We start from the raw sequence: 9693 nt of genomic DNA on the forward strand, positions 1-9693 counted from the left end.
CTCATAAAAGATCATCCTGTATTCTATTCCATGAAAAGGGTGCATTGTCTTAAAAGGCCTGCCATGATCCCAAAAGAGACAGCTCACTATTAAACCCCAGAACCATGTAATCTTAAATTGGCACCAAATTTCCATGCTTCACTTCTTACACTGCGTCATTGAACTATGCCTTCTGAGCTGACTTTTCTGTATTTCATGGGACTGTAGTTACTGTAGGAACTTACTATGAGACTTATGCTGAGCAGCCCTGTCTAAAGAACATCTTAACAGCCTTAGTCTCCATATCCTGAATCACCTAAAGACAGAAATATCACAAACTTTAGGAATTTATTCCTACTCTTTTGATTGCATGATTGGATTGGTATCTATTGCCACCTTGGAGCTGCCAGTGTTTCCTTGGTGGGCTATCAAGTTAGGCAGACTTCTCTTTTCTCCTTGTTCTACAGAATATCATTCTATATGCTTCGATCATGAAGTCGTGAGCTTTGCTGAAAAAGACTATTCTTTGGTTCCATGGGAGCCATCCATCCTCTGACCTGAGCCATAGTATCAAGCTTATGTGGCTTAGGGAAGGGTTTATACCCTTCTAGGAATCAAATGGTAATATCTCACAACTTCTGGTAACTGTTTCATCTGAACTTTCCTTTCTACAGCTAGTTCTTTAAGATCATTGGTAAAGTAGACCAACAACATGTCACGGCTAACCACACCATTATCCTGAGTCATCTGAATCCTGAAGAGCTATCTCTCAATCATAGTTTCACGGTGACCCCTCTCTATCTGTACATGGATGCTAATATATTGGATTGTTGGGCAGATATTCTGGAAGCTTTCTGAGAAGCACCACCTGCTTTTCTTTTTTCCCCCAAGAGCTTCATCTAGATGTAACTGGATCATCTGGGAGTCAGCTGATAAAATTCATATTCTGAATGTGTGTATGTTCCAAAGTAGAGGGGAATCAATTAAATTGGAATACCAGTGTCTGGCTCTTTCTTTTTTCTTTGTTTCTTTGTTCCTTCCTTCCTTCCGAAAATAGTTTATTTGGAAATATTTCCATTTTTAGATTTATTTTTGCTAAAAACAATGTACGCCTCTCCCCATAAAAACTTCCTATCTTCTCACTATAAGACAACATTGGAAAATGACTCCTTCACTTTGTCTAAAAACCTTACAACAAGAACCCCAGTAGTTTTCTTTTTAAAATTCATTTGCTTAAAATATAGAAGTCCAATTTCTTCTGGTAACTTTGTAAGAATAACTGACATATACATGGCAGCCACCTAGTGAATTTCAATAAAACCTTTTCTATGAAATTGGTGGATGGGACTTAAAACCTCAGTCATGGTTTTATAAGTTTAGCCCTGGGTGCATTTCTCTTTCTAGTCACCTATCTTTGGTAGCTTGCTTTCTTTCCCCCCCAACTTTATTGAGATATAATTGACATGTAACATAGTGTAAGTTTAAGATGTACAATGAGGTGACCTGATGCACTGATATATTACAAAATGATCACCACCATGGTGTTAATTAATACCTCCACCATGTCACATAATTACCATTACTTTTTTGTGATGAAAACATTTACAGTCTACTCTCTTAGCAGCTTTGAAGTATATAATATAGTATTACTAAGCTCATAAGTACACAGAACAAGTTGGTGGTTGCCAGAGACAGGGAATGGGGAGTGGGCAGAATGGGTAAAGGGGGGTCAAAAGTCACAAACTTCCAGTTATAAAATAAGTAAGGCATAGGGATGTAATGTACAGAATGGTGACAGTAGTTAATAATACTGTATTGCATATTTGAAAATTGTTGAGACTAGATCTTAAAAGTCCTTATCACAAGAAAAAAAATTGTAATTATGTATAGTGATGGATATTAGCTAGATTTATTGTGATAACTATTTTGTAATATACACAAATATTAAATCATTGTGTTGTACAACTGAAACTAAAATGTCAATTATACCTCAATTAAAAAATAATAAGTATTTATTGAGCACCTACTGTATAATTAGGATTGTATGTTTCTGTGACTAATGAGAATACAGAGGTACATGGTTGCAGTTATTTTTCTAACGCCTTAAATAATAAATTGTCTGACTCCATTTTTGACACGTGACCACTGATAGCATTTAAGTACCCCCATACCCCATTATCCTTCTGTGCCAGATCTGGGCAAGCTCTTAAGAAAGCCCTGGTGCTCTGTCCATTGGTGCTGGAGGGGAAGTTCAAACCATGCCATCACCAGCAGGGAATTTCAAACTATGCAGGAACCACCCCGCCCCTTGGCTCTACTCCCCAGCACAGTAAAGCTCAGGGCCATTCACCCCTTCCTTCCACAAGCCATTTTCAGACCTGCTTGAATATCTTCCCTGATCTTCTCAGAAAGAATCCCTATGTGAGAAATACATCTCTTCATACCCTCTTGGTGTGTTTGGCATCATCAGTCTTCACATCTGAACTCGTTTTGGTGGAGGCCCATCCCATCTATGTGAGTATATAGCATTACACCCTGTAATGCTATCCTCCTGCTTCACCACAATGAAAGCAGGTTATTTTTCAATTTTATGCTGGTTTCCTCATGGTCCCAATATAGCTTCTGTAGCTCCAGTCTTTATATTCACATTCAAGGCCAGAAGGATGGACAATAAAAGACTTGGTGCATCTGTCTCTTTTTCTCAGGAAAATTTTAACTTACTCATTGACATTGGCCAGAACTGTGTCACATCACTGTGCTTAGCTGCTAAAGACAGGGAATTCAAGCATTTTACTTGAGTATATTTCCACCCCAAACAAAATCATAATTCTCTGTATGGATATGCATGAGACTGGATCCCGGGAAATCAACTGTCTATATCAGTCAGGCCAAAGAGGATCCTGGGATATAATAATGAGCAAAATGACCAGTGGTCCCTTATATAACTGTCTGATGGTGGGGATCATAGAAAGTATCATCAAGTGTCAATTACATGTGGAATAAGTGCCATGAATGAGAAACTAATCTTTAAATGTGCATGGTAGAGTTATGACCTTGTCAAGTATTTCCATCTGTAGGACATGATTCAAAAGATGAGACCTGAAAAAAGAATTAAGTTGTTAAATAGTAGAAGAGGAGGGAAAAGACCATTTCATGTTTAAGGGAACATTATGTGTAAAGACCCTTTGGAAGGAAGGATGCATCTGGGAAACTCAAAGAATGTCAGTGTGGCAGAAGCACAGGGGGAAATGGGGCAATGTGGGTGTGTGGACACAGCTGGTTGATAAAGAGCTCAGAAATTATAATATGCAGGAATTCAGATGGACAGATACTTGGGAGTTATGTTTAGAGCCTCAAACTTCTTCCACACCCAGGTGCTCATGGATAAGATATAGCAATCACTCTTTGCATCTATGTATATTTTTGGTAAAAGAAGGTAGACATTTAAAAAGGGCTAAATTACTTAAGAGGAATTAATTTTGCCATGTGATATGTCATTCATTATTCCAGTAAATGTTTCTCAAACCATGCTCAATTCTTTAGGTCTAAATAAATATAAAAAAGAGATGGATGTATCTTTCCTCCTATTGACTGTCTGTTAAGGAACACTTGGAGTGAGAACCATATCTTTTAAAATTTTTTAAATTACCTTGATATTCTTGTAATGAGAGGAAGGGAATGAATGGTCAACTCCTCCCCCATTATTGCCTGTCAAGTTGATTTTTTTCCTGGAGATGTGGGGCTCTAGTAACATAAGAGAAAATTATTTTCTCTTTGGATCTGTATACTCAGTCATGAATCAGAGGGTAAAATTGTAAAATATGTTCCAGAAAACAAATAGGGTATAGTAACACACTAGAGATGTGTCATGAAGGAGAAATGATGAATAATTAACAAGGCTTTGTGTTGTCCTGCTTTGCACTGGATGATAAACTAAATATGGAAGAACTTGAAAGACTATGCTATGGGAACAGTAAGGGAAAAAAAAGGATAAATTATCCCGTAATTAGATTTTACTTGACTCTGAAGAATGTTTAGTAGACTTAGCATTATGCAGGGTTCAACCTAGGAGACCTTTAAAGAATGGTTGTCATTTGACACAAAGTGAATTTATGTATTTGATAAGAACTTCTATAAGCCCTGGTCTACATAGCTTTAAGTTAAAGTTCTATGTCTTGTTTTCTAGAAGTATCATTTAGGGAAATAAAGTATGTCTTTAAATTTCTTTGTGACCCTCAAAGTACCTAAAACAGTGACCACAAACTGCTGTTGTGAAGTTCTTTATTTATATGATGTTATAATATTTTTGTCTGTATGTTGGCCTTTTTCAGGAATACTGGCCTTATTCTGGACAATAACCTGTATTAGAGGTTTTCAAATCTGCAGTTCTTTGTAGAATTATGTCAAGGTGCACCAATAGCAAGTACTTAGGATGGAATTAATAACAGTTTTATTGATTCAAGTGCTTTGCACCAGCTGTCAAACACGGACTGGAGTCCTTAGCTATTCTTCACTCTGAATTCATAAAGAATAGTGTCCCTATAGGACAATTTTAATTGGAAGCATATTTTTCCCCCATAAGGCAAACTCGGGGTCACAAGAGGTAACCGGAAAGATTGCTCCACCATATGTTATCCCCAGAAAATATATTCCCCCAAATATCATGATACACAAGGGGCAAAGATTACATAAGTCTTAAGATAAACTTCCCATCAAGTCAGTTTACCATAAACTGAATGGTTGGGTTTCAAGTGAAGGCAAGATGCAATTTAGACTCTGGTATACATTAGGAAAATGAAAATTATGTTATCCACCAGCTTGAGTGCCTGTTTCTTTCATGCTAAACTTCCTAGTATGTATGCTTCAAGATATTCAAGGATGAACATAATGTATGGTTATAGATTCTGGAAACCAGAAAATGTAAGGCTTTTTATTATAGTAAAGTTAAATTTATAGTACTTCTTATTTTCATAGACTTTAAAAGAAGTCTATTATAACATAATTTCAGTTCTCATAAGAAGAAATGGATGAAATTTTAACAAAGATATTTTCTACATTAATGTTTACTCATAAGTACCTGTGATATTATTTTTGAATGTTGTTGTGTAATCTATTAAGTACTAAATAGAACTCTTTTTAAATTTCATGAGGAAATTTAAAAAAAAATTGTAAGCCTTCAAAAATGGTCAGCTTCAAGATATAAGTTTTCAATTCTGATAAAAAAATATTTCCATATCCCTGCCTGGTCATGAATAGTTATCTACAAGACTCCAAATGCCTGCCTTCTATTATATAGTATAAATTAATCATAATATATCTTAGTCAGTTTGGGCTGCTGCAACAAAGTACCATAGACTGGCTGATGTATAAAGAATAAAAATTTGTTTCTCACAGCTCTGGAGGTTGGGATTGTGAGATGTGAGTGCTGGCATGTTTGGAGTCTGGTAAGAACCCTCTTCCAGGTTGCAACCTGCTGGCTTCTTGCCTTGTCTTCCCATGGGGGAAAGAAAGCTAGGGATCTCTCGGGGTCTCTTTTATAAGGGCACTAAACCCACTCCTGAGGACTCCACCCTCATGACCTAAATGACCTCCCAAAGGCTCCACCTCCAAATACCATCACACTGGAGTTTAGGATTCCAGTATATGTGTTTGGGGGAGATACAACCATTCCATTGAGAGTCAACCATTCTGTTGATAGTAAACTTGAAATGAATACATCTGCATGTTGCTTTCCTGTCAAATTCAGGATACCAAGTAATGAGAGTGCAAAAGGATGTGTTGCCAAAATGTTTAATGCTGCCTCAATTGATATTAATTATTATTTAGTTTAAGTCACCCCTACTTGACTTTCAGCCCTTGGCTGTCACGTCCAGGTCCACCACAAGAACTGGTATAAAATAGTGGCTAAAGTTAGGTTTAGGTTTAGGGTTAGGGTTAGAAGAATGCCTGTCTTAGAAAAATGCCAGGTTCCGAAGAATTATTTAAATAAATGCTACCTATTTTGATAGAATGTACTGTTACCCCCAAATATTCCCTGGGCCTCTCTGGAGGAAGATTATACTTCACTGATTCAGGCAGCCATATGACTTGTTTTGGCCAATGAAATGTGAGTGGAAATGTCAGGTATTATCCTTGATGGAACGTTTAAGACCCAACATGTACATTGTTACAATCTCTAATTTACCTCTGGTAATAGTCTGGAGAAAAACTGCTTTGTTAGCCTGGACCTCCCCATTATGGCATCAGAGCTTCCCTGTATTGAGCTTTGTTATTGTAATCCATTGACATTTCATGATTGCTTGTTACTGTAGGATAACCCAGCCTATCCTGTTTGCTACACTTATTACTAGGAGTATTATCATAAATAAAGTAGATAATGAAGGCAAATTCAAATATATATTAGAAAATAAAAATATCATAAAAGTTTGTATAACCAGGGGTACTTTAAACGTAAATCAGTTCCTAAGGGGAATCAAACTACTTCTAGTTCAGAACTCTCAACTATGCCCTGTGGACTTTAACAAAGATATTTTACATTTGACCAGCAAATTAAATCCAATGTGGGGAAATTGATTTGGGGGCTTCTCTGATTGACCTGTGGTGATGATAATTCCAGTGATCTACAAAACTATAACCTCCAAAGGCCTAATCTGAATAGACCTGCAAGCATTGTCTCATAGGTGGTTTTATATTCGGGGTTCTCCCCTGTAATAGGCACCCTCTTGTCTTCTGCCTGCAACAGAGCAGAGATAATTCAGAAAATGGAAAAAGAGGGAAACAGGACCAATATGTCAAATCCTCTGGCACCTTGTTCTCTTTTTTTCCCCTTTTTCTCTTCTCATTTCCTCACATCACCTCATTTCTTTTCCTCTCATTTTCCTTGTCTTTATTTCCTCTCTAATAACTTTCATTTTTAGTTGAAACATTGTATGTCTGTGACAGGAACATAATGGAAAATCTTAAGCCATCACATTTTTTTTTCATTTTCCTTGAATCATGATTCTCTACAGCTCCAAAACCAGTAAAGCAACAAGTATCCATTACTCCTGAAAAAGACTGTGTACAGTCTTAGAACAAAGGAGTCATTGTTCAGTTGGAGCTTAAAATCTAGCCTTTTCAAGTACTTAAACAATGGCATTGAAAGCCAGGCTTTGTGAAGAGAGTAGCTTTTTCTAAGTTCTATTGATAAAACTGTCCTTGTATATATCATGATCCAACTCTGGTAAACTTGAGTCGTAAAGTTGCACTAAAAGATATAGCATAAAAAATATGGAGGACATAGGGCAAGAAAAGGCCACGTTAGATAGTGACCTTGGAGAGATGGAGGAGAGAGAAAGGCATAGGTGAGAGTTTAAGCTTTGGCATCCTGCCCCAACTCCTTCCTAACCACCACTCCCCCCCCTTACCCCGTCACTATCCCATCCCATCCATGGGGGATCTCACTGGGTGTTAGGGACCAGGGCAGAAATGAGGAACAATGCTTACACCCATATAAGTTTGGGGAAAATCCCAGCATAAGAGGCCTTACTTCTTTCCTCTCAGCAAAGTTGTACGTTAATTATATTGCCAAATCTGCGTGGCACTGGAACTCTAGTAGGACAGGAGCCATGACTGAAGGAAAGATTTGAAATTAGCTTCAACAAAATAGTGCATAATATAGCCATGTGCAAAGAAAGTAGATGGCCCTTTTGCTCCTCAGAGGAATGTAAGAATGCAGAGACCCTCTCTAGGGAGCCAGAAGAGGCCCAACATAAGAGGAAGAAAGCTGCCATATATGGGAGCCTCAAAACTGAAAGCCTTGACAAGGAACCACGGTACCCAAAGTAGCAGGGTGGACAAGCCATCCTCAGCAGACTCTGCTGCAGTGTGACCAGAGACCAGACAGGACAGTCACTCACAGCAGACACCAGCAAAGATACAGAAGGCAGCACGCATATACCTAAGCATATGCTACATTCATAAATATACTCTCTTGGAGAGGGAGAGGAGAGAAAGAGGTGAGATGTCCTCGAACTGGGAATTCAAAGTTAAAATAGCTGATTCATTTTCCAAGAGGGCCGAGTTCAGGTGAATAAGCATTTTGGTTACCTTTCTTGGCAACTTTAAGATATGTTTCTCATCATCAGGGGAATAGAGGCTTCTGAGACCAGACCATGAATAAATAAACGTAAATATCCATTACCATTGCATACATGTTATAATATGTTGTAAGGCAATAGTATAATGTTTGGATCCTTTCCTGTTTTTAAAGTTGCTTTGGTTACTCAGACCTCTTTCATATGTTCCTATGTGAGGGCAGTTACCAATTAAAATATTAGAGCTGCCACTATCGTAAATTTAGAGTCTTAATAACAAAGAATATCCCTAAGCAACATACTCTGAACAGCAGAGGATGAGAATGTGGCCTTATAAAATGGTATCCTGACAGATAAGAGGGACTATTTGTCTTCTTCAACCCCTAAAATATTTAGTTTATAATTTTTATTCTTTGTATAATTTTGCCTCCCAGTCACTCAAAGAAGATGAATAAGCTGAAATGCAACTGGCAGAAACCAACTTCTCTAGGTGTTGCCTGTCCAAACATGGGTTACATGCATTACATCAGACACCCACACTAACAATGTTCCCTTCATGCTTAGTCCATAGGTTTGGTAGTCCCATAACCAAAATCTGGCTATTCTTACCAATTTTCTGAATATTTATATAAAAATATAAGTTATTTGCTAATAGTTCTCTCTACTTTTTCTTTTTTCCTACTGAATGATTCAAAGACTCAAACATGTATTTTTGGACATGATTGGAAATCAAGATTAATTCTTTTTTTTCCCTAGCTTTATTGAGATATAATTGACATGAAACATTGGGTAAATTTAAGAAGTACAATGTGATGATTTGATACAATTATATATTGAGAAATGATTGCTACACCAGGGTTAATTAACACCTTCATCACCTCACATAATTACCATTTCTTCTGATCTACTCTCCTAACAACTTTCAAGTATAAAATATAGAATTGTTAACTACAGTCACCATGCTGTACATTATATGCCTAGAATTTATTCATCTTATAAGTTTGTACTCTTTGACCACCATCCCTCCATTTTGTCCAGACTCCAGCCCCTGGGAACTACCACACTACCCTCTGTTTCTATGAGTTCAGCTTTTTTAAGATTCCACATATCAGTGAGATCATGCAGAGTTTGTCTTTCTCTGTCTGACTTATTTCACTTAGCGTAATGCCCTCAAGTTCCCTCCGTGTTGTTGCCAATGACAGGATTCTCCTTTTCTTATGGCTTAATAATATTCCTGTGTGTGTGTGTGTGTGTGTGTGTGTGTGTGTGTGTGTGTGTATCTTCTTTATCCATTCATCCATAGATGGACACGTAGGCTGTTTCCATATCTTGGTTACTGTGAATAATGCTGTAATGAACATGGGAGTGTGGATATGTCTTCATGATTCTGGTTTCATACCATTTGGGTATATACCCAGGAGTGGGACTGCTGAATCATATGGTAGATCTATTTTTAATTTTTTAGGAACCTCCATACTGTTCTCCATAGAGGCTGTACCAATTTACATTCCCACCAACAGTGCAGGAGGGTTCCCTTTTCTCCACACTCTCACCAACACTCACCTCTGTTCCTTTTGATGATGGCCATTCTCAGAAGTGTGAGGTGGTATCACCTTCGATGTCTAATTGTCTTCAGGCT

This window comes from Phocoena phocoena, chromosome 10 (assembly GCF_963924675.1).
Source record: "Phocoena phocoena chromosome 10, mPhoPho1.1, whole genome shotgun sequence".
NCBI lineage: Eukaryota > Metazoa > Chordata > Mammalia > Artiodactyla > Phocoenidae > Phocoena > Phocoena phocoena.